This window comes from Dermochelys coriacea, chromosome 4 (genome assembly GCF_009764565.3).
Source record: "Dermochelys coriacea isolate rDerCor1 chromosome 4, rDerCor1.pri.v4, whole genome shotgun sequence".
Classification (NCBI taxonomy): Eukaryota; Metazoa; Chordata; order Testudines; family Dermochelyidae; genus Dermochelys; species Dermochelys coriacea.
In genome coordinates this window covers 41,928,314-41,938,219 of record NC_050071.1, presented here as the reverse complement: position 1 = coordinate 41,938,219, position 9,906 = coordinate 41,928,314, and the positions used below count along the sequence as shown (strand labels likewise).

At 39.5% G+C, this 9,906-nt stretch overlaps 1 pseudogene; it reads left to right on the top strand.

Annotated features, from left to right (window-relative positions):
• The first annotated feature begins 2,549 nt into the window (after positions 1-2,549).
• LOC119854942 lies at positions 2,550-2,879 on the top strand (annotated as a pseudogene).
• Positions 2,880-9,906: the final 7,027 nt, after the last annotated feature.

The following is a 9,906-nucleotide window of genomic DNA, read 5'->3' as shown; positions in this document are numbered from 1 at the left end:
TTCACTGACAATCGATGGGCTGCAGGGGGCTGTTGCCGAGTCTTCATCAGTGCCCATGTTTCACTGCTATACAACATTGCTGGCAATACTATTGAGTTGAAGAGGTTGGCGCGTGTTGCCTTGTTGATTTTTCTTTGGTGGACATCCTTGATAGAATTGAATGTGCACCAACCTGCTTTCTTTCTTTGCAAATACTACTACTGTTACTAATAATAACAATATATGTGTATATATAATATAAGAATAAAGTGTATAAGTAGTACAAATTATTCCTTCCAATGTGCCTTTGTCAACAGTGAATTTTATCTGCTATCAAGTTACCCATCCTCCTAACTTTGTTAGATTCCGCTGAAATGCCTCACCAACTTCACTGTACAAAATTCCCTTTAACTTTAAACAATGTTTAACAGCCTGGTTTTGGATGTTATTAACTATGGGCTTGATCCAAAGTCCATGGAATCACTGGAAAGACTCCATTTGACTTCAAAGGACTAGGATCAGGCTGTAATGGAAGGACTGAGGAGAAATCCTATATTTGGATTTGTAAATCATAATATACATGAAAATGTTTTGTGCACTCACCTATGTGTATTAGTAACAATACCTTGCATTTAATAGGCATCTTTAATCCAAAGCATCTTTAATCCAACACATTTGACTTTGTTAACAAACTAAGCATAACATCCCCATGACATAGATAAGGAAGGGCAGCCACCCACATTCACATCTACAAGGCCACCAAAACATATCTGGAGTTGGCCCACACATACACAGGAAGGCTTGCAGGTAAATAGACCATTTACAGTCAATGGGAGCCATCAAGATTATAAACCACTATTAATGGTCCATACTTCGAATAATTACAATAGGACCTCAGAGTTATACTTCATATTTCTAGTTTCAGATACAAGAATGATACATGCATACAAATAGGAGGAATATATTCAGTAGTTTATAACCTTTGTTATGATACCTTACAAGAAAACTTTTGCATAAAGCATATTCCAGTTACATCATATTCACACTAATAAGCATATTTTTATAAAACATATATAGTGCAACATCACAGTACCCCAATACTTATCAGTCTTTATTATCTTATATATTAACCTTATGCTTTTCATATTTTTGGGTGCTGCTTCTGTAAAAGCAACGCTAGCTCAGGCTTCGTCTATAGTAGAATTGTTTTACCAAAACTCTCCCCCAGTTGCTGCCACTGGCTCAGCTCCATCAAGGGTAGCAACAGCAGAACCATTAGTGTAGGCAAGGTGCAGGCGGCCACCAGTGTTTAATCACTATGCGAACAAAGTAGGGTCAGATAACCTGATGGTAAAAATGTCAGCAGTGGTGTGGAACACTAAACAGTAGCTTCTTTGCTGATGTAATAGTAACAAAATATTGGCAAAAAAGCTAGTACAGACATCCCCTAATAGCAAGGGACACCTCGATGTAGACAGCAGTGAAATGAGGACAGACACATGCATGGAGTTAAGTGGAAGGCTGCTACTTTTATTAAACTGTAGCACAAGGGAGGGGCACTACGCACCAATCGTCCATATTCTCCTTTATCAGGCATTTAATTAGTTCTAGTGTGGGGGGTTACATGGCTCCTTACCATAAAACCCATAATGCAGGTGACTCTCCGCATCCTACTCCCAGGACACAGCTCTCTTTGAGTCCTAGCTCCTTCTTCCACATAAAGGGGACAGAGTGCAAACGGGCAGGATCTCAGCCTGCAAGGGCCACAAGGTCTGACATCCGCTTGTGAAAGCCACAAGGTCTCACCCTATCCCATGAATCCAAGGCCCATCACCAAAAGCCAGGTATTTTACTTCTGGGAACAGTTCATTTTATCCTTTTAACCACACTTGAAACCAGCCACAAGTTGCCACAAATTAACAATTCAGTTAAGTACTGAGCACATTCCTATTTAACCCACATTGGCTTGCAGGTGCTCCAAGGAAGGTAAAAAAGTCCCTGATCCTCTGCCAATTGGCCTGTGGGAGAAAAAATTCCTGCCTGACCCCCAAACGGGCTATTGGCTAGACCCACAGCATCTGTCAGGCTGGATTCCCATTCTTAATTTGGGGTGGATAAGGTAGGGCTACTAGAACAGAGCGGAAAGAGGCTCCACCTAGTCCCATTCCATGTTACATGCTGAGAGCTGGGGAATGCTGGCCAATCAGCTGTTCTAATGGTAGCAAAATGTTGGCAAAGAAGCCCAGTGCAGACATCCCCTAACAGCAGAGAGTACAATCTTGCAGACATTACTCATGTTAATAAACACTATCTCTGGTAACAAGTATTTGTAGGCTTAAGCTCAAAATAATATGTATACTTTTCACAAAATCATCATTCCTGACCTGACCTTTCAATACTCATCCCCAAAGGAAACCTCCACAACAGCATCAGAAGATGGGCCTGGGAACTTAAATTCATAATGCTGCTAGATACTAAAAGCCATGGACTCAACAGATACACTGGTTTTATGCCCCATTACAACAATTTGTAACACATGCCTGCTTGCTGGTGCTGGCGGTCGGAGGAAGATGACTAAGGGAACATCATAATTCGGTAAGCACCGCAATAAGACCCACACTTTGTGCAGTCGCTGCAGATCCAAGGCATACCATCTCCAGAAATCCACCTGTGGGAAATGTGGGTACTCTGCTAAGTGTAAGAGAAAGTATAACTGGACTGCCAAGGCTAAAAGATGCAACACCACTGGTACTGATCATATGAGGCACCTGAAAAATGTCTACCGTCGATTCAGGAATGGATTCCGTGAAGGAACAACACCTAAGCCCAAGAGAGCTGCCGTTGCAGCATCCAGCTCATCTTAAGGACTCATCTGTTTGTTACAATAAATGGTCTAATCCGGAAAAAAAAAAACAAAAAAAAAACCCTTAACTGCCCACTTGAAATTCCTTTTGCATAACAATCTAACCCTTATTGCCTACACCATTTTAAGTGGCCTCCTACACCATTCATTATCTCTTATGCTTAATAATCTGTCCCAACTTGTATTTAGCTTAGACACTGATTTCTTCTCTCAGACCTGAAGAAGAGCGTGTGTAGCTCGAAAGCTTGTACCTCTCATCAACAGAAGTCAGTCCAATAAAAGATATTACATCACCTACTTGTTTCTCTCATGATTTATTAATGTAAATCTCCTATTTACATATTTATCCTGTGACTCTTTCCTGATTAGGTTTAAGTGGTGCTGCATGCAGTTATATATTTTTATCACTAACAACTTATTTTATGGCACAATAACTGGCTGTTGATGACAATTTTTACTATTTTTAACAGTACTAGAAGGTAAACCAGAACATACATCAGTGCTTCCAAGCAAGACATTGCTTTTAACTACTGGTATCTGGAAGTTTAATTGCCCTGACTACATAACTATATAATACAACTAACTGGCTACACTAGCATTGCACATCAAAAAGCATATTCTTTAGTCAGTCTTTTTTTGTTTGTCTAATAAAACATGATTCCTGGGTGTTCATGGCTAAATCTAGCAAGGTTGATATTAGCATTTTATGAATCGTGTATCTGAGTTGTTAGTGTGTTGTATCTGATATGAATCTTTGAATTACTCTGTCATTCACCTAGATGTCCATAGCTACATTGGCCTGTTGTATTACCTTTTTGCTGTATATCCAGTTTACCTATATTTTCTGGCTGCCTCTTGTGGGTTCATAACAGGTTCCTTCATGCAGTGACAAGTTGTAGAGAAGGACACATGTTCTATGTGATCGGGAGGGTTGACTCCTGCCTTAACACATTTTTTAAAATCTATCCCTAGGTTATTACATGTTGAATTAAAAAAAATCAAAGCCCTGCTATTTTTTTCACCTTTGTAAATAGTCAATCATCAGTTTTAATGTGACATTAGAGATAGTGAAGCAAAATATTCCACCCCCCACCCCCCATTGTTCCTCAGATGTTCTTGTCAACTGCTGGAAATGGCCCACCTTGATTATCACTACAAAAAGTTTCCCCCCTGTCTCCCCCCCTCCGCTCTCCTGCTGGTAATATCTCACCTTAAGTGATCACTCTCATTACAGTATGTATGGTAACACCCACTGTTTCATGTTCTCTATGTATATAAATCTCCCCACTGTATTTTCCACTGAATGCATCCGATGAAGTGAGCTGTAGCTCACGAAAGCTTATGCTCAAATAAATTTGTTAGTCTCTAAGGTGCCACAAGTACTCCTTTTCTTTTTGTGAATACAGACTAACATGGCTGCTACTCTGAAACCTGTCATTATTCTTATTGCACTCCATATAAGTAAGTGAATTTGATTATGATACAAAAGGAAAGAATTTATAATCATTAACTATAATGCTTTTGGGAAGGAGATTAGATAGGAGACTAGCATCATTAGAGGTTTTCATCTAAAGATTTCCTGCCTGGGGTAATTGTTTAGAGGAGCAGCAGTAGTCAGAGGGGTTATGTCATTTATTTTCTTTACTAAAGCCTTGGGCTAAGCATTGTTTCATTTGAAAAAAAATTCTTTTAATTTTAACAAAAAGTGAGTGTCTTTTCTGTTGAACTCATCCTTTCGTGGAGCTGAAGGGATTCTTTTCTTTCTTTTTTTTACAAAATACATCAGAAAACTGTGGTTAAATGATATTTCACTTTCAGTGTATTGTCGTTAGTTAAATCCTTTGAGACTGTATTATATTGCTGGACAAGCCAACAGTTTCAATAAATGTATTAGCAATATTAGCATGAAAATAGTTGAAAATATGTTCTTTTACTTGTACTATTAATCTATGAAACATGACTATTGACCTATTGATAAGACTGTCAATACATCACTATAGTATAGTCTACGCAGCAATCCTATAATTGATCACACACTCAAACACAACTTGCATCTGTTATCTAGTTTTTCCAGATGCTTTTCCTATGCTGTGTGTTCTTGGATGTTATTTCTGTCTTGTATTCCCTTGTACGCTGCATTTCCAATAAAAGAAATGTAAAAAGAAAAAAATAGGCATTTTATATAAAATCTAAAATGATAAATGTTTTTCTGCTGGTGATGCTTTTCGTTTTTGGAATCTCATTACTGGAAACAGAAAAGTGGGAGAACATAAAAATATTTCCTTAGAGGTGACTTGCAAGGTTAAAAAATTGAAATTATTCTGGTGTTTGGTTCCTTGTGATTTAATAAAAAAGGACTGAAAAGCTTTTTGTTTTTTTCTTTTAACTTTCTGATTACTTTTTACACTATAAATTCAGGTTTTGTATACTCAAGAAATCTAATGACAACTGAAAAACTAATGGGATTAAGACTCACAAAAAACAAGAAGCTGAAGTTGAGTAACAGAGAGAAAAAGATTTTTAGTCAGACTGCTTAAAGTTGTTCAGGCTAGGTCTTCATCAGGTTTAAATTACTGCATTAAATGTACCTGCATTGAGATCAGTATATATATACCAATTTACATGATGTGAGGCTCTTGCTCTTTGCTTTTTGTTTTTTGTTAACACCCTTTACACCAAAATGCCTAATAAACTCTTGGGAGAAAGGATTTCTTTGCTGAACATTCAACTCCCCCATTCCTTCAAGTAAGATGTGAGAAAGCTCATAATACACATTTGAGACCCCTAAGAATTATTCCAGCAAAACCAGGGAAGATCAATTTTGATATTCCTGCTGTCTGACTTTGTGCTATAGATCTCAGATGCCTTATAGGAAGTGATAGGTTGCTCAGTCAAGCACATGTAATAAGCAGGCTTGCTACCAATGTATTTAATATACCTTTTTCCTTTTCTGAAAAGGGATAAGGAACTCCAGCAGGTGCACTTAATATCAGCAAATTTGACCGATGGCGTTGGCCTCCTCTTTTTTTCCAGTTGTGCAAATTCAATTCTAAAATGTAATTTTTTTAAAAAGTTGTCCCACAGAGATTTCCCTTCAAATCTCCTTTCATAAAAGTTTCTTTAAAGGTAGGTGAGGGGGGAAAAGATCCAAAAAAATATTTTTCTATTCCTCTCTTAGCAAGCATGGGTTGTAAGCAGTACGTTTTCAAAATACACTTTCTTTCTTTCTTCTGAACTGAAATGATGATTTGCTTAGGCTGCTAGAATTACTACTGTGGCAAAGTGGCACACGTGCATCACACCGTCAATAAATTATAACTTTTAGGAATTTGGGAAGCACTTGCAATGGAAAAAAATCTATAACTCTAGAAGGTGCTCTTATAACAATTATCTGAACATTTGACTGCCCTTTATCAATTACACTGAAAAGGGCTCAGTAATTAGAAGTTCAGAACATTTGACCAAGTTCTCTCTGTACTAACGGATTATTTCTCCCTACATGATAATTGGTCATACACAAGACAGACTTAAGTGTCTAATGTGAGGACTTTGTGATCCTTACCTGTACTTTCCGACCTACTCTTTGTTTTTACTGTGTTAATATCTTGCAATATTGTCTGAGAATGTATCTATCTAGACTTCTATACCTCACTGTGATGTCTGAGCACATCACAGGACCATTAATGTGTAAAAAACATATGTTTTTAATGAGGCATCAGGACCATTTTATCTAGGCTTCTATACCTCATTGATGTCTAAGCATGTCACAGGAACATTCTGTCCCCAAGTTCTCATACTCTTCCAGTAGCACTTGGCTGCCCCTGTCCTGGTGGAATCAGGTCTTTTGGCATTCTCTGGAAAGGATTCCTAAAGCCCTGCCATTTCCCACCCCAGTGCTGTCCCTAGGAGAAGGCCTATTTAAATCTCCATTTTGGGGTTAATCCCCAGTCCAAAATTCAGAAATAGCTCAGGAAGACACTACTAGCCAGAAAATAATTAAGTGCAGGTAAGCCAACGTATGTCACTTCAATAAGTCCACTACACTCAGAGGGAAGAAGTGACAGAGTGCTGGGCTGTTTGGAAACTAGACCAGAGGAACACTGGAGAAACAAGGAAACTTGAACTGTATTTTTTAAAAGTTCTTTGTCTATAAAGCTGCATGGACACAACGCAATTAGAGATTTTTGCAAAATTGGTGCCAATTTGAATAAATTCAGACCCTTGCAATAAAACCCTCTCTCAAGAATGTGACTTGTGTGTTCAAGCCTGAGTCTCGGGGGAAATTTTGACTTTTGTCATTCTGCCCCTTGACCTGTGACAAGCTCTCAGTCTTATTCTGGGCCTGCTTCTTGCTTGTATTTCTCAGTAAGGGTTGGCAGCATGAAGCAAGGGGTAGTCTGCCAATGTCCCTCTCTGAAATCCTGCTCAGGAGTTGAAACAGCCTCACAGATATACATGAGAGAATCACAATGATCTCTGCACAATTCCCAGTTAAATCAGACAGGGATTCTGCGACGTTTCACTCACAACTGAACAAATGCTTTCCATCTCCCTCTATTTTTCAATGCATGGTCCAGTTCCCCAATTCTTATATGAAGAATCTGGTAAATTTGACAAAACACTGCCATATTTAAAGTTATTTAAATGCCAATAAAACATCAGAACAATTTTAAAAGACATGAAAAATATCTATTTGCCAACAGTCTGAAAAATGATAAAATGGAATTTTATAAAATTAAAAAAAATGAATGTGTTGTCTGGCTGAGCACAAGCATAAGAAATTTCAGTCCAAAGACGATTGTTTTCAGAAAGTTATAAGTGCTTGAAAACAGAAAAGTAACACTATGCAAGTGCTTTGTCAGCCACAATGGAACCTGGCTACTGAACAGCTGTAATAAATATTTAGTGACCACACATGGAAATAAATGGAAATTGATGCTTCACGTGAAATCTTGGCACCACTACAGATAATGAGACTTTTGCCACTGGCTTTAATTGGAGCCAGGATTTCACCCTTATGCTCTGGCTACGCTAGAGATCTTACAGCGGCATAGCTGTGCCCCCTGTAAACTCTCTATTGTAGCCACTCTAAGCTGATGGGAGAGCACCTTACTCCCCATATCAATGGAGCATCTGAGAAGAAAATGGCAAATCCAATTGCAAGGACATTGACACCTAGCACCCAACAACCCAGAGGGATATGGACTTCCCCACTTTATGTTAGGGAAGCTGAACAACAGCTCGAGATCAAAGGACTGGATGGGTATGAGATGGGGAATAAGAGTTGGTTACTGGAAGGAGTCGTGGCTCTCCCCTGGAGTCTGACAAAGGAGGTCATATGGAGGCAGACAGACAGAGCTTGAACCAAGGGGGTCACTATAGCTTGGCTGGGCTCTGGGCTAACTAGAATGAACTATGCTTTAACCTTCATTTCTCTAGATTACCCCAAAGACTTCCTATGCTGTGTTCCAGTTAACAAATAAACCAGACTGTTTTGACAACACTGTGTAAGTGTCATTGCAAATGCTTGGCGAGGCACATTAATCCCCGAAAAGTGTACAAGTCTCTACTGGGACCTGTGTCAGTTAGACTCGTTGAACAGAACTTACGATGTGAAGCAAGAATGCTGCAGGCCCGGAGGTCCAGTCTAAGGAGGCAATGAAGCCATGTGGCTTACCCTGGAGGAAGAAGGAGACCCCGAGGGGGTCTGGCACACTTATGGGGTTCCTCCTAGAGACTGTTCCAAATCTGAGACCATAGCACCGATACTGTGATTCTGTGACAAGGGGTACCTGGAGATCAGTAGTGATGGGTGGGATCAAGATCTCAAGCAGAGTTTTAGAGTAGAACATGTTGCTTCTGTAACTCCTTATAATAGCTTGATATTACCCTCATGAAGGTCACTGGGCCAAAGTGCTGTCACTTCAGGGCTGTTATTTCTGATGCTAAAATGTCTTAGGAAAATACATTCTGTTAAAAGCATTTTTGCTAATAGCATTAAAAGCATGCAGGGAGGATACATCTCTCCTCTTATAAAAAACTGTATTCATGATTTAAAAAAGACTAGAACTTCAGGAATTATTCTGCCTGAAACTTAAAGAAGGCAAAGGAGCAACTCTAATGCAGTCCAGCGGAGACTATAAATAACACCCTAATCTCAGTCTGCTGAAGTAAAAATATGTTCTGTAAGTGCATTTAGCTGCAAATATTAAATCATCTTACTGGTTTCATTTCCGTTAGCAAATAAGTATTAGATAGCAGGATGACTGACATTATTTCAGAGCATCCTTAATGGCTGATGACAGAGCCAGACCTGAATGAAGAAAGGATGAGGAAAAGTCCCAGTTCCCCAGCAAGCACTTTCTCCCATAAATGTGAGGTCATATACTTTGCTCCATTCAATCTCTTTATTGAAATTGCCAACAGGGGTGCTTATTAATGTGTGATTATGACTTTTATAATATGGATTCGTGTCCACTGGGAACTAGACTGAACCTCCAGATGGCCAGCTCATTTCACATCAACCATTGAACAACCACCACCAGGTGACAATGACTTTGCCTACTAATGACTAGAGCCATTTGAAGAGGGCCTATTGTTTTTTCAAAGAAAAAATATTTTGACTAATATAGACTATATATATATATTGACTAATTCTGCATGTGTAACACCCTGCTGCTGCATTTGGGTTCTGGCTGCATTAAAGTTTGTTGGGATTTTTAGACAACGTGATTGTAACAAGGCCAGCACCTATCTCTCATGAGCACCTCTTCTTCTTGGGTGTTTCTGCATTCTTTCAGTAAGTAGTCCTGGCCCTGGTACGGGGCCATATCTCCAAGGCTTCCTCCCTGGAAACCCTATCTTCCTAGGACCCTCCCCAAGCTCAGTCTTTACTCAGTCCCCACAGCCTGCCAGGAGCTCCCTCAATGTTCCCCCAGTCCCTGCTAGCAAACTGTCTTTGGTGCAGTCCTAGCAGCCAGCCAGGAGCCTCTCGCTCCCCCGGTTCCTGCTGGCACACTGTCTTCAGTCCTGTTGGTCTTCCAGCCAGGCATGTAGTAGTATAT